Raw genomic sequence first — 24097 nt, forward strand, 5'->3', positions numbered from 1 at the left:
CATCTTCTGAGGAGATCAAAGGAACGTGAAACCATGCCAGAAACTAAACCAAAAGAGATGCTTATATGAGTTAACAATGACCAAGGATGTCTGACCTTCTCATGGATCTTTGATGTTCCTTTCTGGAAGCCTGACTGGAGGCTGAAGAAAACATTCAGCTCACACCAGAGGCACCTTGGCCTCTGCTGTTCCCTCCACCAGGAAGGCTCTTCTGTCAGATGCCCAGGGGATCTGGATGGATCCCTGACTGCATTGAGACACCTGCTCAAATGTCACCTCATCCAACAAACTTCTCGAACCTTTTGAAAGAAGCCTCTTTGTCACTTTTCGCCCTGTGACACTGTTTTTTTTTTTTAAAGCCTTCATTACCTTGTGAAGTATTTTATGTGGATTTTGTAAATACTTATATCCTGTCTGCTAGAATGTCAGATCTGTGAGGCAGGACCTGCATCATTGTTGTTCACCTGTGACTTCCGGCACCCAGATTAGTGGTTAGCTTTTCAGAGATGCCCACCAAATACCCATTGAATAAATGAATTAATGGGGAAAAAAATACTTTAAACACAATGCTTACATTCCAGTACGAAAGATGGCCACTCTGTCCACCTGCTGAAGGCTAATGACTTCCTAATTATTCTGTACAGGCAGTCCTTGACTTCTCAACAAGCCCAGTCCCTCTTTCCCTCAGCCTCACCCCACCTCATGTCCCACTAGGTTCCCCTTCAGTACCATCAGCACATTCATGGCATGGATTCAGGAAGCTGTTCTGACTCACACAAAAGAGTATCTTAAGATGGGAAAAGGCTCCTTCTATCTTTGCTGTCTTATGGTATAAGATCTTTATTAGGTCAGTGCCTCACACAAACCACAAGCCTCTTAGGGAGGTAATCTGACCAGCTCATCCTGTCACTCTTCAACTTAGTGCCACTCAGTAATGATGTGCTCTAGCTGTCATCTCTATTATCCTGGTGCAATAAAGTGGCCACCTCCTTCCATCTGCAGTTCATTTGGAATCCAGTTTGCATCCAGTTTAGCACACTTGGGTGTGCTTGTTAATTTTATCTGAAACCCCACAAAGGACTAACCATTCAAATAGTTATCAGATGAATCTTGCATAAGAGAGCAGGAGAGTTAGTAGTAAATACTACTTTTGGTTTCCATGTGATAACAAAATCCAAAAAACTTGATATCAAAACAATAAAATCTTGTTGGCATCATTTGTGAAAGTTTGCAAAATTTATATATTTGTGTAGTCAAAGCCACATTCACACAGTGAAATGCTGCCCCTCCCCCAAATCTCTTTTATCCTCAATAGATCTTGTTTTAAGGGTACCTGCCCATTTATTGTGGATGACAGACTAATAAAATGAAGTCATTTTAATAAATACTGTATCAGAATATCCCATCTTCTAATGTGGCAATGTGAAATTTCACCACTGGAGGACACATTTAACATTCTATTTTAATACTTTTAATAAATATTTGCAATTCCTATGATAAAGCATCCCAGTAGAAAATGCATTTCCTCCAAAATTTATGTGGCTGCTGGCAGGTGGCCATTTTCTAATTTTCTATCTCACTTGCATACATTTATTACAGATTTCTAACTTCCCCTTTCTGCTCTTTGGCCATGAGTTCACTGTTTCCTCTGAGTAGGAATGTGTGTGGTTGAAACTGAGGATGGGAAACAAGAGCTTTCTGGTTTGCAAATTGGAAGGTTAGTCATATCCCTTTGACGGGTCCTTTAACACCCATTTTATTCAGCTGCACAATACATTTGAATCAAGTCTCCAGGATCCACATGGAGCTTGAGAATCCTTTCTTAGTACTTCAGTACCGTGAAAGGTTAGGAACAGGCATGGGGGTAGGATTAGGACCTGAGTCTGGGTCATTACTTTGGTCTATTAAGCTTTAGGCTTATTCATGGCATGCAGCAGAATCTAGGCAATACTTGTTGCAGTAATAAGACTTAGAGAGTAATACTCAGGTTAAGTTTACCATATTTTAAATACAAAGGGAAGGAAACTAAGAAAATTCTATTATAGATCTTCTTGGAGAATAAAAACATTTTTTTTAAGTTTGCCATCACTCCATCATGAATATTGCCAATCTTTGTTGGACATCTCCAGGTAAAATTCCTGGGTACACCTCAAACTCAAACATTTCAAAACAGGGCTTTCTATTCCTGCTACTTCCTCTCCCTTACCTTCTGACATACTAAAAATTGAATCCCTTATCTGTACGCTGGATCTTACTTAAAGTTATTGCCATCCTTTAATCAGACAGAACAGAAATATGAGTCTTTTTCAGGCATTTCCTTTTCTATATTACCCTAGACCTTCTTGTCCTACCTGCTCAATGTCTCTTTACTTATTTCCTCCTTTCATTCCTGCTAATGCTGCCCTAGCTTATGTGCATATTGCTGCTAATGACCACTACATGTTATGAATCATTAATCAGTGCATTATTTCATGTAAACCTTCCAACAGTCTTGAGTCAGATGATAGTATCATCCCCATTTTACAGACAGAGAAAGGCAGAAAGTCTCAGCGACCTGCCCGAGATCACTCAGCTGGGATGTCCTAGTGCTGGGACCTGAACCCGGATAGTCTGACATCAGAAATGAAGCTCTGAAACACTAGGATCCCCACTGTTGGAAAAACTCATAACTTCCTGCCTGCTTGCTTGATTCTGGCTCTCCTATTACTCCTTTACTTCTCTGCCATGGACCGTTTATGATGATATGGGCTCATGTCACAGCCTACAAAGCCTCTGATGGCACCTCATGCCCAGCACTTATTTTCTCATCATTTATCATTCATTCCTTTAATTCACTTATTTGACAAATATTTGTGGATTACACTTTATGTAATAGGATGCAAATTGTGAGTAAAATAAAAACAATAATTCTATACACTTAAGGAAATAATATTAAAACTTCAGTAAGATAACATTTATGCTCACTAGATTGGCAAAAATTAAGATGTTTGGTAACAACTACTGAGAGTCAGGATGTAGAATACAAAGATGCTTCTGTTGGGAGTAAAACTCCATAAGTCATGTTGGGAAATGATTGGGTGTCTGTGAATTTGAATATTTGTGTGCCATATGGGCCAGCAATTCTACTTTTATTTATTTGATTTAAACAAACTCTTGCTCTTGAGTCCCAGGAGATATGGAAATAGAAAGATTGCAAGATTTATGTATTTATGTAGATGTTCATAGAAGCATTGATTATAAGAGCAAAACTTGGGAACAATTCTAGTGTCCTTCAATAGGATAAATATATGTTATAGACTGAATTGCACCCTCCCTCACCCCATCCATATGTTGAAGGCTTAAACCCCCATATGACTGTATTTAGAGATAGTGCCTTTAAGGAAATTACTACATTTAGATGAGGTCACAAGGGTGGGTCCCTAACCCAATAGGACTGGTATTCTCATGAGAAAAGGAAAAGATCCCAGGAGTGTACATGCACAGGAGAAAGGTCATGTGAGGACACAATGAGAAAGCCACTGTCTATATGCTGGAAAGAAAGGTCCCACTGTAAACTAACCCTGCTAGCACATGGACCTGGGACTTGCAATCTTCAAACAGTGAGAAATTTCTATTGTTTAAGCTACCCAGTCTATGGTATTTTGTTATACTGTTCATATTATATAATAGCCCTAGCAGGCCAATATAATACATACACAATTTGTGATGTATACACACAATAGGACATTAACAATAAAGGGGAATAAACAACAGCTGTACCCTATAAGGCGATGAATTTTAAAAAATATATTTACTGATAAAATCAAGTCATCAAAGACTATATTCAACACTATGCCATTTTTATAAAGCTTAATGAGAAGAAATAATGAATAACATAGTATTTGGGGGTATATGCATATGGGGTAAGACTATTTGTTTTAAAGCCAAGGGAGAATGAACAGAAAATTCAGGATAGTGGAAAGACTGAGGAAGAGGATGGAGACCCTCCTGTAGAAACAATGGAATTGTTAACGTTCTAGATTTTAAGTCAGGCAATGAGTTCATAAGTATTTCTCTTATTATTATGTTTTAAACTTGTTTATAGATAACACGGTATTGTTTTCAAGTATCAAATATTACATAAAAGAACAATAACTTTTTTTGGAAAAAGTACTCTTCTCTCATATGCAAGTATATAGCCTTCAATTTTTTTAACTGCAGTTACTTTCTTCTCCCTTTCCTTTGCATCCTTTGCCTTTTTCTTCTTTCCATGTAACTTGATGTTTAATAAACTTTAAAAGTAGGGAAATAGCCTATTTCATTAATTTTTTGTTATGAAAAATAGCCCACTAATGTAACAACTATGTGAGAGTACAATATTCAGACTTTATTCCAGCATAAAATTAATTCTCAGTTACTTAGAATATTTAATTTGTGTATGCAGAGTACCCTAGTCACCGAAAAGATAATTGACTTTGCTTTGAAGTCTCTCAGTCTACATATTAATTTAATCTACTCTCTCAGACCCACATACTCAGTGCAACTCCTTGGTATTACCTGTGTAAACTTAGAGGAGTTGCATCATCAATAAGTTTGTCAAACATCATCATATCTGGTCTGTTGGGCAGAATTTGTTCATGTTATCCCAGGTCTATAAATGCGTAACATTGAACAAACTGCCTTCTAATACTTTATGGATTCTTTCCTACAAGTCACATTAACCATTGAAGGTTAAGTGCTACTGTAAGATCTTAGCTATGTTCAAATAGTCATGGCAAAGTTGCTGGCAATGAAGGACCATATTTTCTGATCTCTAATAGGCAATTAAAAAATTTTAAATTCTAAAGATATGTATTAATTCCCTACTATAGTCCTCATGTACCACATACATACACAGAGTAGATATAGTAACTATTTTTAAGGAATTTTTAATCTGATGTACACAGTGACTAATGGTAGGAATGCTGCTGGGATGGGTTGTGATATTCCTCCCCAGTAAAACATTGCATTTTTGTGATGTTTCATTGCTCTGTGTCATATCCTAAAATCTTCTAAGCAAACTGTCACTCTTACCACATGTAATGTCTTATGACAACCACAGACATTTGGCTCTAATCAGAAAGTTTCATGCAAGACATTATCCAAAAAGCAGGGTGGGCTGTTGAATTATTATTATTTTTTATCTTTTTCTGAGGAAATATGTTAAATGTGAAACATTTCAGTGCTACTAATTCAGTGACACCCGTCAACACCACCACCAGCAGCTTGGAGAGTTTGATCATTGAAAAATAAGTTTCTTTTTACAAATACCAGTCCATTTCGCTGGTTGCTTGTGTCTGGGTGGGACACACTGATGAAATGATGTCAGGTCCGTGCCACCTGAGAGGCCATAACAAAAAAGTTTTCCTCTGCAGCCGATTTCAAAACCTCAACTGCATTCATTTCTCTTTTAAAATAAAGTTTCCTCTATTCCCTTATTCAGTGAAATTCATTTTCCTTCAAATGCTATGTCTATACATCCCAAAGGCACAAATGCAAAAGCAGACTTCCTTGTTCCTGAAAAATCTTTGGTGGAATTAGTATCATTGAAAGAAAATCCCAGCAAAATCAGGTAGGAGGACAGGAAACAGCATGTCGCTGAGAAAGTTGTCTCGTGTGTGGTCCACGCACAGGAGCTCAGGGATCGAAGCCAGTACCCTGGGCTAGAGATGTCGCCAGGGCAGGCTGGGGGACAGAACAAGATAAAGGGTCTCCTAGTTGTAGTGGTTATGCTATGTTAAGGAACCTTAGAGGCTGGAGGAATGATGTGAGTGGACTTTACACTTGGTTATATCTATGTTCAAAAAACCACCACTTTGATTCTTAGGTTTAAAGATCTTGAGGTTTGGAGTTAGGGCTGATCTTCTTCTGACCTTGTTTAACTTCCATTGTGTAACATTGGGTTAAGAGCCACTGGAGTTGATACTCCCCTGAAAGTTGACCACCATCACTTTGAGTCATTTTTGTTCTCTCGTAATGAATTTCCACTAAATATTTACTTTTGTTGGTCCATAAATAAAAGTGGGGGTGGGGGAGGCTGCTGACTGTCACGGGAGCTGTAATTCAGTCTGTGGGAGGTTCTGTTGAAGTGTACACTGGACAGAGCCATACTCTGACAGCTTTTGTTTCTCTGGAAACTCTCTAGTGAATTACATCCTTGTAATGTCTGTTTTCTCATGTGTTATTATCTGTAATGATAGTAAAATCATGCTAACCTGTTACATTTTTGTTTTGTTTTTGGTGACACTGAAGCTGGATAGCACCTCCAGCCAGCCTCTTACATCAAAGTGCTTCTCTCCTATCATGCCTCTTAAGAACAAAATTGTGCCCCACTCTTTGGCACACTCTAATCTTTCCATTTCTATTACAATACTTTATTAATTTGACTACCTCATTGCTTTGTAGCTTTGAAGAAGGGCAGAAGTGGAAAACACTTGAATTTGCAGTATACCTCTGGCAGGGAGGGTCTGTTCTTCCAAGTATTTCAGCTATTTCCTCCCAGCTGGCTTACCATCATGTTTTAGTTCCTGTGAGGAGCAGATATGAATCTTGCCCTCCCACCTTAGGCATCATAAATATCTGTCAGATAGTAGATAATTCACCTGATCTTATGCGTTACTGTGCACTTAAGAGAGTCTCAGTGTGAAGAGAAAAATGCATTTTGATTTGAGGCATTCCTAGGTTTTATAGGGGTGCTAAATTATATCCCCTTAATGGTGAGGGAACTACTTCTCCCATCACCAAATGCCAGCTTTATCTCTTTCTGTTTCCCTTTGCCAACCTCAGAAAAACATCTGAAAAGCCACTCAACCTGATAATCAGCAAGATTTCCTACATAGAACCCCATATTTGTGATATTAAATAAATGTGTGTGGACAACATGGATCACAAGGGTCTGTGTAAATTGAGGGAATTTAGTTACTTTAAATCTCTTGAAGGAAATGTGAGCCTCCATACAAAACAGTCCATTCCATTTTAGTGTGCTCTAAAGATTAAAAATGTGTCCTTATATTGAACCTACATCGCCTGGTTCAAATTCGTAGTCTTAATCTCACCCTCTGGAGCTAACTTGTCAGTTTTATTTCTTTTCAAAGGATGCTTTCCCCAAATTTAACCATACTTATCAGACTTATTTTTAAGTCTTCTCTGCACAGTTCCTACAAGTTTTCCTTCTGTGACATGGATTCTGGGATGCTCCCAATCCTGATCAACCATTCTCCTGCTGTAACTATGAGGATGCCCTGGTGGTAGAATGCATTTATATGTTGTCTTAGGTTAATTTCCTTTGGAAGCAACCTCAGCCCAAGGCTTTGTGCCTGTAGCTCCTTTGGGAGGTGATCCAGGAAGCTCAAGTGAAGAAGAGTAGGAAGTGAGGGAGGGAGGGGAGAACAGCCATGCAGGATGTACCAGTGAGCTGATTCCTGCAGTGGGCACTGGAGCTCAGGTGAACCAGGGACCCTCTGAGAAACCATGGGGAACACACCTAAGAATCATTGCATGGGTACTGGGGAGGCGGAGGTGTGTATCCACTGCCACTCACCCCACACTGGGAAAGGGCTGCGGCAGGAGCACAAATGCCCAGCTCTCCTTCTCTGTGCCTTGCTGCAGAATAAGCATAGATGCACTGGGAATAATACTCAGGCAATGAAGGAGAAAGACATATGCTTTTTGAGGTGCTAGCTGTGAGTCTGCTGGAAGCTGTCTCCCTCAGTGTCAGGGGAGTTCCAGTGGGCTGAGGGGAAATGGGACAGGACATCTGCAAGGGCTGCTACAGATGCCAGGCTGGCAAGATACATATGTGAATCTGGCCAGGTATCAAATGATAGCAATGTTGACCTTGTGAAACTGCAGTTTAAATCCTGCCCGAAAGCATTACAATTAAAAATATATATTAGAATAATTTAGAGGCTACACCAGCCAAACAAAATATGTCAGCCAGAATGTAATGTCAATCGATTTGTAACCCTTGCAATAATAAGCAGTTGAGACAGTGACCAATTTGAATGCATGTCCTGTCTAAAGGAGGCTGCCATTCCTCAGCTCTAGCCAATTGTTACCATTTGGGAATGGCTGAACACTGTTGGAGCTTTTGATTCTTTCCATGAGCATCCAGAAATCCAAATTTTATTGGAAATATCTTGATTTTTAAATACTGTATAAGCTGAATTTGGCCCCAAGGAAGTACATCCAGGGGTGTCTATCTCCCAGTTACAGTCTCTGTTCAGCAGCAATAGGAATAGTACAGGGGCTATGGGAACTCATGGTTCTCAGAAGCATACAAAGTGACTCATTTGTGCATTTCGGAGCAAAGTGATTTTGCTAATGCAAGCTTATTCCACAGAAATCCAGTTTTTTAAAAAGTTTTTTGAAAAGAGTAAGGATACTCCCTGAGAGTACAAGTTGGGTGGTCTCTATCACTAGATACACTTCATATCTATTGAGCTGAACCTTATCTTTGGGGTTTGAGGGGGAGGGGTTTCCAAAGTAAGCCAACAGCTTTTTGCCCTTGTTAATGTAACCGAGGTTACAGCTGCATTGCTTTGCATTAGGAGAATTTAAGGTAGAGCTTTGATCTTCTTTCTATTAAAGCAAAGTAATACATTATCCTGGCCTCAAAAAAGTAGTCTTAATTAGGGGCCTTGAATGAAATAATTGGCCTTGACATTGCGCTTCAGCTAAGGGCACAGGGCTGTTACCAAAAATGACTTATTGAGAAGTAAGACATGCTGCAATAAGTACTATTTATTTAATAATTCTACATTTTTTAATTTTAAGTCCTAGAATGCTTATGCCACAATGACACATACTAACTTTGCAGTAGCCAATAAGGAGAATACATTATAATGGAATAAAATTATGTTGAGATTGTACATTGGTAAATGATACACTCATTATTATTATTCTAGTATTAGTCATATTTTTTACCTGCTTCATTTGTATCTTAAGATACTTATTTGTTTATAAAATGTCTCTTCTGTATGTTACAGGGCATCTTTTTAACTAGTGGCATAAAGACTGTGAACAAAAAGTACAGAAAAAGCACTGGACAAAAAGGTAAGTGGTTCCATTCTTATTCCTCATTTTGTCAATATTTATCCAATGTGGCCTTTGAGAATTTTTTTATGTGATCATATTTACATTCCTTAAAGCTTTATTACTTCATAAGGTTAATGTAATTCTCTTCAAAATAAAAACAATGATGAAATTGTTTTTAATTTTTTAAATTAAAATGCAGTTTATGTATATAAATATATTAGTTTCAGATGAACAGCTTAATGATTCAATAATTATATACATTACTAAATGTTCACCATAAGTGTAGTTATCATCTGTCACCATACAAAAATATTATAATATTATGAGTTATATTCCCTATGCTGTGCTTCTGTTCCTGTGACTAAATTATTTTATAATTTGAAGCTTGTACCTTTAATCCCCTTCACCTACTTCACCATCCCCACCCCCCACTGGTGACCAACCTTCCATTCTCTGTGTTTGAGTCTATTTTTGTTTTGTCTGCTCATTTGTTTTGTGTTTCAGATTCCACATAGAAGTGAAACCATATGGTATTTGTCTTTCTCTGACTAATTTATCTCACTTAACATTAACACCCTCTAGGTCCAACCATGTTGTCACAAATGGCAAAATTTCTTTTGTGGCTTAATAATATTCCATTGTATATATGTACCACATCTTTATTATCCATCCACCTACTGATGGGCACTTTGGTTGCCTCCATATCTTGGCTATTATAAATAATGTGGCAGTAAATACAGGGACGATTATATCATTTCAAATCAGGGATTTTGTGTTCTTTGGGTAAACTCCTAGAAGTGGGATTACTGGGTCAAATGGTATTTCTATTTCTAGTTTTTTTGAGGAACCTCCATATTGCTTTTCATAGTGGCTGCACCAATTTGTAATCCCACCAGCAGTGTACAAGTTTCTCCAGGGTCCTTGCCAACACTGTTATTTCTTGTCTTGTTGCTACTAGCCATTCTGACTGGTGTGAGGTGATACCTTATTATAATTTTGATTTGCATTTCCCTGCTGATTAGTGATCTTGAGCATCTTTTCATCTGTCTTTTGGCCATCTGTATGTCTTCTTTGGAAAAATGGCAATTCAGGACCTCTGCCCATTTTTTAGTCATATTATTTGTGGGGGTTTTTTGGTATTGAGTTGTATGAGTTCCTCATATATTTTGAATATTAGCTCCTTATCAGATATATCATTTGCAAATATATTCTCCCATACAGTAGGTTGTCTCTTCATTTTGTTGATGGTTTCCTTTGCTGTGTGTAATGTTTTAGTTTGATGTAGTCCCACTTGTTTAATTTTTGCTTTTGTTTCCCTTGCCTGGGGAGACAGATCCAGAATAAAATTGCTAAGGCTGATGTTTAAGGGTTTACTGCCTATGTTTTCTTCTAGGAGTTTCATGGTTTTGGGTCTTTCCTTTAGGTATTTAATCCATTTTGAGTTTATTTTTTATGTAGAGTTAAATGGTGATCCGATTTCATTCTTTTGCATATAGCTGTCCAGTTTTCCCAACACCATTTATTGAAGAGACTGTCTTTTCCCCATTGCATACTCTCCACTCCTTTGTCCTATATTAATTGACCATATAAGCATGGGTTTATTTCTGCACTGTCTCTTCTGTCCCATTAGTCTATATATCTATTCTTGTGCCAGTACCATACTGTTTTCATTACTGTAGCTTTGTCAAACAGTTTGAAATCAAGGAATGTAATATGTCCAGCTTTGTTTTTCTTTTTCAATATTGCTTTGGCTATATATTTTTTGGGGGGTTTCCATATAAATTTTAGGATTAGTTGCTCTAGTTCAGTGAAAAATGCCATTGTTTTTTGATAGGGACTGCATTGGATCTGTAGAATGCTTTGAGCAGTATGGCCATTTTAACAATATTATTCTTCCTATCCATGAGCATGGAATTGCTTCCCATTAATTTGTGTCACCTTCAATTTCTTTCATCAGTATTTTATACTTTTTAAAGTACAGGTCTTTCACTTGGTTAGATTTATTCCTGGGTATTTTATTCATTTTGGTGCAATTGTAAATGGGATTATTTTCTTAATTTCTTTCTGCTAATTCATTATTTGTATATAGATTTCTGTACATTGATTTTTGTATCCTATAAATTTACTGAATTCACTTATTAATTCTAGTAGTTTTTTGATGGAGTCCTTAGGGTCTTCTATATATAGTATCATGTCATCTGCGAATAGTGATAATTTTACTTCTTCCTTACCAATTTGCATGTGTTTTGTTTCTTTTCTTGTCTGGTTGCTGTGGCTAGGACTGTGTTGAATAAACAAAAGTCCTATATACAAAGACTGTGTTGAATAAAAGTGGGGAGAGTGGGCATCCTTGTCTTGCTCATGATCTTAGAGTAAAAGCTTACAGCTTTTCACCATTGAGTAGGATGTTACTGTGGGTTTGTCATATATGGCATTTATTATGTTGAGATATGTGCCTGCTATATCCACTTTGTTGAGAGTTTTTTTATCATGAATTTATGTTGATCTTTTTCAAATGCTTTTTCAGTGTATTGAGATGATCATATGGTTTTTATCCTTCCTTTTTTAATGTTATAATCACATTGATTCATGGATATTAAACCATCCTTGCATCCCTAGAATAAATCCCACTTGACCATGGTAAATTATCTTTTTGATATATTTTCAAATTTGGTTTGCTAATAATTTATTGAGGATTTTTGTATCTATGTTCATCAGGAATATTAGTCTGTAATTCTCTCTTTTTTTTTTTAGTGTTCTCATCTGGTTTGGGTACCAGAGTGATGTTGGCCTCATAGAATGAATTTGGAAGCTTTCCTTCCTCTTAAGTTTTTGGAATAGCCTAGGAGGAGAGGTATTAACTCTCTTTTAATCTATGGTAGAATTCACCTGTGAAGCCATCTCATCCTGGAGTTTTGTTTGTTGGGAGTTTTTTGATTATTGATTCAATTTCATTACTAGTAATTGATCTATTCAAATGTTCTATTTCTTCTTCCTTTGAAGATTGTATTTATGTAGGAATTTATCCATTTCTTCTAGATTGTCCAATTTTTTGGCATATGATTTTTCATAATACTCTCTTATAATCATTTGCATTTCTGTGGTGGAGATTTTAACTTTTCCATGTTCACTTCTGATTTTATTAATTTGAGTCCTCTCTCTTTTTTTTTTTTGATAAGTCTAGCTAAAGGTTTGCCAATTTTGTATTTTCAAATAACCAGCTCCTAGTTTCACTGATCTTTTGTATTTTTTAAATTTCTATTTCATTTATTTCTGCTCTGTTCTTTATTTCCTTTCTTCTACTAACTTTGGATTTGTTCTTCCAGTTCCTTTAGGTGTCAGGTTAGATTGTTTATTTGAGATGTTTCTTACTTCTTACTGTAGCCTATATTGCTATAAACTTCCCTGTTAGGAGTGCTTTTCCTGTATCTCAATGATTTTGAGCTATTGTATTTCCATTTTCACCATTTTCCAGATATTTCTTGATTTCTTCTCTGATTTCTTTGATCACCCACTGGTTGTTTAATAGCATGTTGTTTAGCCTCCGTGTGTTTTGCTTTTTACATTTTGTTCTTATAATTCATTTCCGGTTTAATACCATTTGGGTTGGAAAAGATGCTTGATGTGATTTCAGTCTGCTTAAGTTTGTTGAAACTTGCTTTGTGGCCTAACATGGTCTGTTCTGAAAAGTGTTCCATGTGCACTTAAAAATAATGTGTATTCTCCTGTTTTTGGATGTAATATCTGTGAAACTCTTTGTCTTTCTGTCTATTCTGAATGATAATCTTGCTGGGTAGAATTTTCTTCTTTGGAGGTTTTTCTCTTTCAGCACTTTGAATATATCATGCCACTCCCTCTGGCTCATAGAGTTTCTGCTGAACAATCAACTCATAGCCTTATGGGGTTCCCTGTGTAGCTACTCATCACTTTTCTTCTGCTGCTTTTAAGATTCTCTCTTCATCTCTGATAGTTAACAATTTAATTATGATGTGTCTTGGTGTGGACCTCCTTGGTTTATCTTGTTTGGGGTTTTCTCTGCTTCTTGGACCTGATTGTTTGCTTCCCTGTGTTAGGAAGGTTTTCAGTTATTATTTCTTCAAATAAGTTTTCTACTCCCTTCTGTCTCTCTTCTCCTTTTGGGATCCCTATAATGTGAATGTTTGGAAGTTTGATATTGTCCCAGAGCTCATTTAATCTAGCCTTGTTTCTCTGTATTTTTTTCTTTCTGCTGTTCAGCTTGAGTACGTTCCATTACTTTGCCTTTCAGTAATTGCTGACCCATTCTTCTGTATCCTTTAATCTGCTGTTGATTCCTTCTAGTGTATTTTTCATTTCATTTATTATATTCTTCACCTCTGATTTATTCTGTTTTTTATTTTCTATCTCTTTGTAGAGTTAAAAACTCTACAAACTGAGTTACTCCACTCATCTCTCAAGTCTGTTGAGCTTCTTTATAATCATTAATTTTAACTCTTTAACTGATAGATTGCTTAACTCTTCTTGGTTTATTTCTTTTTCTGAATTTTTGTCATGTTCTTTTGTTTCAAGCATATTCCTCAGTCTCCTTATTTTGTTTAACTCTCTGTCCTTGAGTCTATGTATTAGTAAAAGGAAAGGGCCACTTCTCTCAGCCCTAATGGATTCGCCTTGTGGAAGGAAGGTCCTCTGGCTAGACTTCATGTACTTGGCGATTTTGGCTGGATGGCTGGAATCCTAGTAAGCATGATGCAGGGTGTCCTCTTATCAGGCTCTCAGCCCATGGTTGAAGTGGGGCATGGGAGAGGGGCCCAGTTGGAAAGGCTCCTGAGTGGATACTGATGGGGTCCATGCTGGCAAAGAGGCAGCAAGCCCAGGTGCGCTCTCCACTGGCTAGGCAACCATGGTATACCCTCAGGCCCAGGCACAGCCTCAGGGATGCAGATACTGGCTCTGCCCCATGATGCAGCGGCAGCCTGGGCATACTACTCTCCAAGGATGGGAAGCAACCAGTTCCACACCTGGGGTTCAGCCTTCATCCCAGGCACAGCCTTCAGGGAAGCCCTGCTTCTGCAGCTACTGGCCCCATGCCTGTGATGCAGTGGTGGCTCAGGTGCATTCTCCATGGCTGCTGGCTCTGCATCTACAGTGTGGCTGAAGCCTGAATGAGTTCTGCGGCTGGCGTGTCTGGGCATGGCCAGGCACTGGGAGACTTCGTAGACCAGCTCTGAAATTGGTGTATGCACCCAATCATGATGACTGCCTCATCGTCATTGTAGGGAAGGGCTGTGGACAGTGGTGCTCCATCAGGAGAGAGGCCAGCCAGCCTTTCCCCCACCAAATGGCAGGTGCTTTAGTTCTATAAGTTGTTTTTTTCACTTACAGTATAGAATCACTTTAAAGTGCCCCATGAAATCTATGCCCCAGGGCAAAAAATGTGTGTCCAGGTCCCTCAGCAGCATTCCTCCCTCTGCAGGTGGTATGCTGGGGGTGAGGCTCCCTCTGTTACCAGGTCTCCATCTCTCCTGCCATTTTTATGTAATCTTTTTATCCCTCATTGCGCAGAAGGTGCTCACTCAGTCCTCAGTGCTTCCTCAAGGTGAATTGTTCTATGTGTAGGTGTACATTCAGTGTGAAAATGGGGGGACATGAGTTCAAGCTCTCCATGTCTCCATCTTCCTTGAAGTCTATTGTCTTCTTAATTTGACACATCTTTGTCTTACTTTTTATCTAAAAATCACACTATGATGAATTCTTCCTACCAAGTAAAACTCTAGGCAAAATGTAAAGATGGCAAAGTATGTCTTTGTAGCTCTCAGTATCTTCTTTCTGGTTCTTTTTTCTCTTCCATAACCTACTTCCTCTGAATGAGTCACATCCACAAGAGACTGTCACACCAATAAACTGACTCTCATCAAACTTGTTCTCACTCAAGATTTCCAATCATCAATTTACCCCATAGTGAGAAAGAGCTAACCAGCTACTGTCCTTTGTTGCATGTGCACCTATTTCTGATTCCATAGTTAAGACTTTACTCTCCTGTTATAGGAACTCAAGAAGTAAGTGGGAAATGTTTTAGGGTGCTAGTAAAGAAAGATTTATACTCTCTCTGGACATTTAAAATGAAATGGGGTGTACACACAGTATGGAAACCTGAGGTTCAATCTTTTACAGATCATAGAGACAGATTGTGAAAGGGCCAGGAAGAAAGCTCACATCTTCTGCATATTTCATACTACAGACAGCAAACATTTATTGGATGACTACCTATTAGCAAAGTATTGGGGACACAGAATTGAATATCACAGTGTCTGTCCTTTAAGGAATTCACAGGCTGATGGAGGAGAGGGATGGAAGCATAGATTTATAGGACAATGCAATGTTTGTATGACTAGGTCTAGGCTGGGCTGGGTAAGATGATGTTTGGCACAAGCCAGTAGATCCCAAAATGTTTTCCAGTCCTTTTCAGATACTAACTCTCCACAATACTCTAATCAGACTATGCAGCATCTATGTCCCCTACCTTTATCTCCCACTAAGTCATCTTTCTCCTCTGCCTTTTAATTTCTTGTCCTTGCTGTCAAGTCCCTACCATTGTTCTGATACCTCCTTCAACACAAAAGCCAGGGTCCTGACTTTAGACTTGAAAGTCATCCTAGCTCTTCCTACACTCCTCAGGTAGCTAAAGGCATTCTCTGGCTGCTTCTTTAGTCCATTGTTTCATTTTGGTTTACCGGACATGGTGTCTGTTGTACTAATAAACATTTCTAAAAATTCTCAGAGAATTGAGAAGAGAAAATATTTACTAGAAAGAAATAGAGGAGTTAGTAACTTCATCAAGGAGGCATATTTCCTCTGTCTGAAAGAGTAAGTTGGAGTTTGTTAAGGGGGAAAGAGCAAAGCATTTAGACTGAGGGTTCAGTGTGCATAAAAGCAAGAAGGTATTATGCCAAGTGTGGTATGTTTGGAGAAGAATAAAGGTGCCAAGAGGAAGTCATGACTGCACCTCCCTGACCTGTCATTTGTGTCTGTTTTGTAAGAGAAGAGCTTTGATCCCCAGTCAAAAAAGGCAGGGTTTATCTCATAGACTCCACAACATGTATATGGAAATGACAGAAAGAAATTGCCTTAGGAGAGAAAATTTCAAAAAGAATCTTGCTATTGGGTTAATTTATTATCACTGACTATAATAGTTATTGGTAGAAATGCGTCTGTAAGGTTTGTCCCCAGACTTTTCTGGTCTACCCAGCACACACACACACACACACACACACACACACACACCCTCCACCATTCCTGCCAGCCCTCTCCACATGCTCCCCTCCGGATTTCTTCTCTCAGTTTGCATTTGGTCCTGAGATTTTTCCTTTAATAATAGGTGGGGCCCATTTTTCTGATTTTAACATCTTTCCACTAGAAAGTAGATATTTATCTTGATAAACCATTTGGAATTGGTGAGGGAATATTAATAAAATGTAAGCGGGCATTCTAGAGCAGTGAAGAGAATACCTGAGAAGTTTGAAAGCATTTGTGGGATATTAGAGGTGGCTGTGAGGAAATGTGCTACCCAGTGGTTAGCTCCCGGCACAGATATTTCACTATCCAGGGATCTCTAATTACTAATACAGCACATGAACAGTATGATATGTCCTCACAATTGCAGACGCCTTTTCAAAGATAATCTTTAATAGTTTATTTGACAACCTGTAAAATTATAGAAAATTATTAGTCTTGGGAATTACAAAAATCCCTGTAGTACAGTCAAACAATAAAATTATAATTACCTGTGGGTAATTGAAATTTAACTGTTTTTTTATTGTATATTACACATCAATAGCAACATAAGTTCAAGAGGTTTTTTTTCTTCTTTCCTTTTTTCTTACAGAACCTGAGAAAATGGACAGCACTGTTGGGGGCTTGTGAGTTCCTGTCACAGTACTGAGCTTGAACAATTTCGATTAAAGCCCCATGTTTGAGACTGTCATTAGACCTGCATTAAATTACATATCTGGAGTGTTAAAAAATAAAGAGTACAGTAGCTTTTTCTTAGCTACCTAAGGTAGGTAGTTAAGGCCTTGATTATATTTAAAGATCTATTTTTTCCCTCTACTGAAAGTCATTGTTTCTTTCATTAAACATAAAACACATTTAAGAACACTAAACTGTGCAGACAGGAATATTAGCATGGCATATTCCAAAGTACCTTTGTTCTGTATTCATTGCTCTGGGTTGACTTTTGCATCATATACTTGATTTTATTATTCAGCTCTCATTCAGGTGAGCTGAACAGGATGGGCATTGCTTGGGACCTCTAACATGCTGGGTTTTGGACGAAGTGGGTACTTGCCTTCTTCCTTCTCCTCATTAAATCTCCCTTCCTACCACCCTCCAAAATAAATTTTTTATAAAGCTACACTAGCATTTTCAAACCAAGCAAGGTGCTGGCATTTCTATTGCTCCTCATGACTTCCCCTTTGAATGAAGGTATTTATCACACCTCCAGGCTCCACCCCTCTGGTTCCCTTTGTTTATAGGAATCTTCTGGTTCTTAGGTTTCTGCTAGCTAAACAGTAGTTTAGCCGAATGGAAAGAAGGTCATGGACCTGTATAGGGAAAGAAATGTCAGAGGGAAAAGGGCTGTTTCCTACGCAGAAATTTCTCCACCATTTGCTGCCCCTCCTACTCGGCTCCACTCTCCCACCCCCGTTTTGGGGTGCTGCCATTTCCTGTCTGTGCACATCACCACTGCTTCAAGGCCTTCAGGAAACTGTGGGCGCTTCAGGTAGCCCTTTGAATCTTTTATCCAGAGGTAGCAGCTTCAGGCCAACTACTCCGACCTAGTTACTGTTCTCTAGTTAGAAGAGAAATGGGGATTTAAATCTGCTGTTATTTTATCAGGTACTCACTTTCCTCTCTTCATCTGGATAGAAGGAAATAGGGTCAAAGATATGAGTAAGATTCCAGACGGATACTAGAGATTAGCCAGCAGGGTAGTGTCATCTTTTCTGTAAGCAGTCTGAGGGGTCCAGTGTGGGAAGACAAGGGGCCTTCCCCTTCTGTGATCCCCACTGGGGAGTTCATGACACATGAGGCAGAGGAAGGGCAGGACAGTCACCCAGACCTTTGCCTTAATGATATTAAGTGAACCAAGAGAAAGAGGATGAAAGAAAATGAAGTTAAGAAACAGCAGTCTCAGCGCATTTCTTCTCATGTGCTCTGCCATTAACTCATTCACAAATATACGCAGACGCCTGAGATAAACACACACACACACATATACACACCTCACACATACACCCTAATCTTTTAGATAGGGTATCATCAAGATATCCCATTTGGTAGCCTATGTCATAGCTTCATCAATCTTTTATTATTATTATTATTAAGGTATCATTGATAAACACTCTTACGAAAGTTTCGCATGAAAAATATTGTGGCTACTACATTCACTCATGTTATTAAGTCCCCCCCAATACCCCATTGCAGTTACTGTCCATCAGTGTAGTAAGATGCCACAGAGTCACTATTTGCCCCCTCCCCTCCCCTTTGGTAACCACTAGTCCCTTCTTGGAGTCTGTGAATCTGCTGCTGTTTTGTTCCTTCAGTTTTTGCTTTGTTGTTATACTCCGCAGATGAGTGAAATCATTTGGTACTTGTCTTTCTCTGCCTGGATTATTTCACTGAGCATAATACCTTCTAGGTCCATCCATGTTGTTCCAAATGGTAGAATTTGTTTTCTTCTTATGACTGAATAGTATTCCATTGTATATATGTACCACATCTTTATCCATTCGCTTACTGATGAACAGTTTTGTTGCTTCCATTTCTTGGCAATTGTAAATAGTGGTGCAATTAAAAAAGGGGTGCTTATGTCTTTTTGAATCTGTGACCTTGCTTTCTTCAGGTAAATTCCTAGGAGTGGAATTCCTGGGTCAAATGGTATTTTTAGTATTTTGAGGAACCTCCATATTGCTTTCCACCATGGTTGAACTAATTTACATTCCCACCAGCAGTGTGGGAGGGTTCCCCTTTCTCCACATCCTTGCCATTATTTGTTGTTGCTTGTCTTTTGGATGTTGGCCATCGTAACTGGTGAGGTGATACCTCACTGTGGTTTTAATTTGCATTTTCCCTGATGATTAGTGATGTGGAGCATCTTTTCATGTGCCTGTTGGCCATCTGAATTTCTTCTTTGGAGAGGTGTCTGTTCAGCAGCTCTGCCCTTGTTTAAATTGGCTTATTTGCTTTTTGTTTGTTGAGGTGCATGAGCTCTTTATGTAATTTGGATGTCAACCCCTTATCAGATATGTCATTTATGAATATATCCTCCCATAGTGTAGGATGCCTTTTTGTTCTACTGATGGTGTCCTTTGCTGTACATAATGTAGCCTCATCAATCTTAAGAAACAATGTTGAAAGCAAACATACATAAATCATTTCTTTTGGGGAAAGGCAGTCCTCTTAGAATCAGTTCTATGCAATGATTTAATGAAGCCCTTTAAAGCATCAAATCTTATTTGCTATCCAAAGGTGGGTTAGAGAATATGTATACCATTCTGAGCACTAAATCCATGTTGTAAAGAATAAAAAGCTGATATATTACCTTCAAGTAGAAGAAAGTTCCAGGTGGATAATGTCCCTGTGCAGAATGAGGCAAACTCGTGAATCCTTGATTTTGTGAAACTCCAGCTTGGCATCATCTTTTAAAACAGGAGCCGGCTTCCATGTGGGTGGCCTGTCCCCATCTTCCTTTTCCAGTGGAGCATAAGCTCCAGGAGGGTCAGTACTTTGTCATGTCTGCCACTCTCATTTTCACAGCCATCACCTGATTTTACATTTAATGTAAAAACCCAACCCTACAGGTCTGGCTGCTGCCTGCTTCTCGAAACTTCCCCCCACCACAAGTCCCCTCACTTCTCTCTAAGTCATCCAGCCCTTTGGTATTTGTGAGTGCACTAGATTCAGCCAAGTTTGCTTTTTTCTCTTCATATGATTCTCTTCTTAGCTCCTCAGAGAGGCTCTCCAGACTACCCTTCTAAAGTTTGCATGCTCCAAACCTGGCGTTCTGCTTCTTCCTAGTCTGCTTTGTTTTTCCTCATAGTGTGTATCACCATCTAGAAAAGTCTTTAGCACTGACAGAAACTCGGTAATATTCATTGAGTGGGAAGACCTTTGCCCAGAGTGAAACATTCTAAGATGGGAGCTTGGTATAGTGATAAAAGGGGTCCCAGGTTATGCACTGGGATGCTTAAGGCCATTAACAGAAACAGAAACCATGGGAGGGGTTTATATACAGAGAAATCGCTAATCACTGATGAAGTGTTTTGATTTTTATATAGAAATTTGTTATTTCTGATCTCTAAAATGGAACTAGGAATCTATGCCAAGTTAAAGACTCTGCCTTGGGTCCAACGGTTTAGTGTGACATTGGGGAGATAAATGTAGAAACTATCAGATCCATAAGGTAAAACCTGGTTTCCACCAATTTAATCTCTATTAAAAGCCTCATAAACCACATTCTGGTAAGAGGGACTAATATCTGTCTCACAGCTAGGCCCAGCTTCTAACTCAATTGGCATATGTTTCTTCATATTCCTCTTTAAAAAGTCGATGGTTTATGAAATTATCCAAATACCTAAATTCTTCCCTAGCTAGAAAAATCACTAAATGCAAAAGAATTTAAAGTGCACATACCCCATAATCCCCTCAGGCTTTTTTTCTTCAAGTGCACTTCAGTTTCAAGAAAAGAAAAATGTAAAGCTCAGTAATTTTGGGGTGGGTGGCTCTATGCTTTTGACCAATGCCCTGATTTTAAGTCAGGCTGTTGACAGTTGAGGATTAAAATAGCCAACTGCTATTTTTCCCACCCTGTCCCATGTCTTTGTCAGTTCTTTTTACTTCAGGAGGAATGAAGGTAGAGTCCTTTCCCTCAACAGGGTCTCACTCAGCAGAACCCCCTCTTGTGGAGTCCAGGGTGGGGGGTACCTCCAAAGCAGTACCCTAGAAAGGCATTCCTTTCCTGACGACTCCCCAGAATCCTTAGTGTGCTCAAAACAGAAGCCTCATAGCTGCATTGTATTCTGAGGGTCAAGGGTCATTTGAAGGTCCAACAGGTCTCTCAGTGTGGACCTTGTCCTTTGCTCAATTCAGCTGGAGGCTCTTTGATAAAATCTTATCATCTGGAAGGTTTGAAAGATGTGGGAAGCAAGACAAAATTTTAATCTCTGGCTTTCTGGAAGAATCTCATCGCTTGCTGTCCACTTTAACATGGCCATCCTCTTCCAATACCCCCAGGCTATTTGGGAACCTCTACAAGGGTTTCATAATGTATATCATGCAGAGGTCATTATCACTCTCTCAGCATCCATGTTCAGGGGTAGCAAATCCCTGTAGATTCCAGGTCATCAGGGGAATATCTGAAGGGGACCTCATACTGCCCTCAGTTTCATAAACTTTTTAGGTCTTCCTTATGGGAACCAGAGGCCTGGCTGACAGTCTCTTCACATCCCTTCCAGCTCTTAGAATCCAGGTTTTAGCTCAGGCCTAGATAATTCTTGTAGTGAAAAAGTGAAACTTCTGTTCTAGCTAATTCAGTCTTCGGCACATTTGCTACTGTTTTTTAGAAGCCAGAGGCGATTTACAAAGGAACTTGCAAAGCCATTTTGACTGAACAAATTCTCCATCTGGTGATTCACTGAACATTATATTTCTTAAAAGAAGAAATAAGGGATGGACTGAGAAGGCCTCGTGCTCACATTTACCTGCCAAGACAACTTACAGTGCCGACTCTCTAGCCGTATTTATAAATTTGCATTAAAAAAATACTCTTTTGTATAATTTCTACTATTCCTTTGCTTTTTCCTCCACCTGATTGCTGGGACACCCTTGGTGGTCTCTCTGTGTCCCTGCAGATTTTTCTATGACCCTGTTGATTTCTGTGTTTCTCCTGATTTTGTAAAGCCAGATGTCCATTCGAAGACCTATTTTTCCTCACTGATTGCATCACATCTGCTTCTGTCCTTTTCACCTCTAGAGATAGCATCTCTCCATCATGTTGGTTTCCTTCTAGCCAGCTTGTGCCTAGGAAATAAGATTGCTCTTGGCTCCTGCCGCTCCCCGAGAGCTACTTTCTTAAGGCCATGTGCTTATTCCCAGCTGATTTTCTTTGTGTTCTCAGTCCTTCATCCGTAATTTTCTTTCTGTGATCCTTGTTGCTGTTTGACTGTGGATTTTGCCTTCTTTTTATAGTCCTTCTATACTGTTGACTTTGGAGGACAGAATCTGGGCCAGATATATGTAGAAAGAAGGCTAGGAAAAATAGAAGAGAAACTGACTGGGTCAGGAAGTGGCATGAGGTTCACAGGACACAGGGAGGTGGAAACATTGCACATGATCTTACGTAGGGAAACAAACCCAAGGCTGAATTCCGCTCAGTCACTCATATATCATGTATTCATTCATCAGCTCAACGCCTATCTATAACAAATATTATATTTCTTAGTTATCTGTTTTACAAGATTACTCAAGATTATCTCTTCTCCCTACATAGGAACCCTAGACTTACAGCCGTCCTCCAGCACAGATGTGAATGACCATTCTGTGAGCTAGAGACAACTGTCTCTCTTCTACTTACTCAGACCTGGGAAACACAGGGCCTTTATCTAGGGCACAGCATCACAAATTTGACACTTCTGCCTAGCTATCATATAATATTCATCCATTCGTTTATTCATTTAAGGAAGCAATTACTTAACTGCTATTTATTGAGCAAGAACCTAGTATGTGCCAAGCATTGTTTTCAGTGCTCTGGAAATGACAGTGAATAAAGCAAGATCCCTGGTCTCCTGCAAAGTATTTATATAAGGGGAGTATATTCAGGGGAATATATGTATCCATTCAGGTGTCAATAAGTTTTGTGAAGAAAAATCAGTGGGTAAAGAGGTAGAAAACGATGAGGAGAGAAGTTGCATCGTTAAGTAGAGTGGGAGGAAAAGGCTCTATCAATAAGGTGTCCTTTGAGTGAATAAAACATGGGAGTGAGCCATGTGGAAATCTAGATGAGAGCCTTAGATAATGAGAGCAGGAAATTAATAACCCTCAAGTAAAAGAGTGCTTGGTATATTCAGAAATTTGGAACCTTCTATGTAGGTCCATTGCCTATGAGCACCTGTAGACCTTGCATTTTTCTGAAAAATAATACCCACTTCTTATGATCACCTATTTAGTGCTTATCTTTCCTCACTAAGCTACACATAATATGAATCAGGAAATACAACTGTTTGGTTTACCCCCACATCTTGGTGCTTACTCATATCTGGTACATCAGAGGTGTACCATAAATAGTAATCAAATGAATGAGTGGATGTCTGAATAAACTGCCCTATAAAATGAGATAATGCACATAAATCTTTTAGCTCAGTGCCAGATATATGCTACACATTTTATGTATTTCAGCGGCAGTATGTTGTAGGTGATGATGATACAACCCAGGAGAAGATGAACTTCTTTACAAAGAGAAGAGAGACTGCTCATGGACTGTGGCTAAGCCTATGCAGAAAGATGTTCACATTAAGTGCCTCTTGCTGAAGTACATTCATTTGGTGTGTGCCTTGTGTAACCCTAATGATAGCGATAGGAGCAACAAATCTACATATATAACATAAATGTATAATTTTCAACTATGCAGTCAATAACCAGAAGGCAGAATGATTCAACTCTTAATTTGCTATGTCTTCCAACCAAACAGCAAGGGCTTCAGAGAGAAAACAATTTGAAGACTGTAAAATGAAGGTTATCATCCAAGTGAGGGGTTAGTAAAGAACGTAGCTACTTGAAGTAAGTTCCACTTTACTAGCCCAAATAGAAAGCGAGCAGATGTTTTTTCAAAGATCTAACCCTCACAATTTTTGGAACATCACATGTGACAAAGAGTTCTCAGTTTTTAAGTAAGGGAGGATTATGTATCTCAGAAACTGAAGAAAGATTACCATAGAACCATGAAACATTCTGGGTTTCATCAACTAATGATAATTAAATTGCAGATACAACTGAGAGCTAGTCAGTGTTG

The 24097-nt window shown here is 38.8% G+C and overlaps 1 long non-coding RNA gene across 1 annotated transcript; it reads left to right on the forward strand.

Annotated features, from left to right (window-relative positions):
* The first annotated feature begins 9007 nt into the window (after positions 1 to 9007).
* On the forward strand, positions 9008 to 23571 carry LOC140849897 (uncharacterized). The gene is made up of 3 exons (XR_012132265.1): positions 9008 to 9072; positions 16916 to 17089; positions 23485 to 23571. It is a non-coding gene; the product is annotated as an uncharacterized lncRNA (long non-coding RNA).
* Positions 23572 to 24097: the final 526 nt, after the last annotated feature.

The sequence above is a fragment of the Manis javanica genome, chromosome 1 (assembly GCF_040802235.1).
Source record: "Manis javanica isolate MJ-LG chromosome 1, MJ_LKY, whole genome shotgun sequence".
In the NCBI taxonomy this organism is placed as follows: Eukaryota; Metazoa; Chordata; class Mammalia; order Pholidota; family Manidae; genus Manis; species Manis javanica.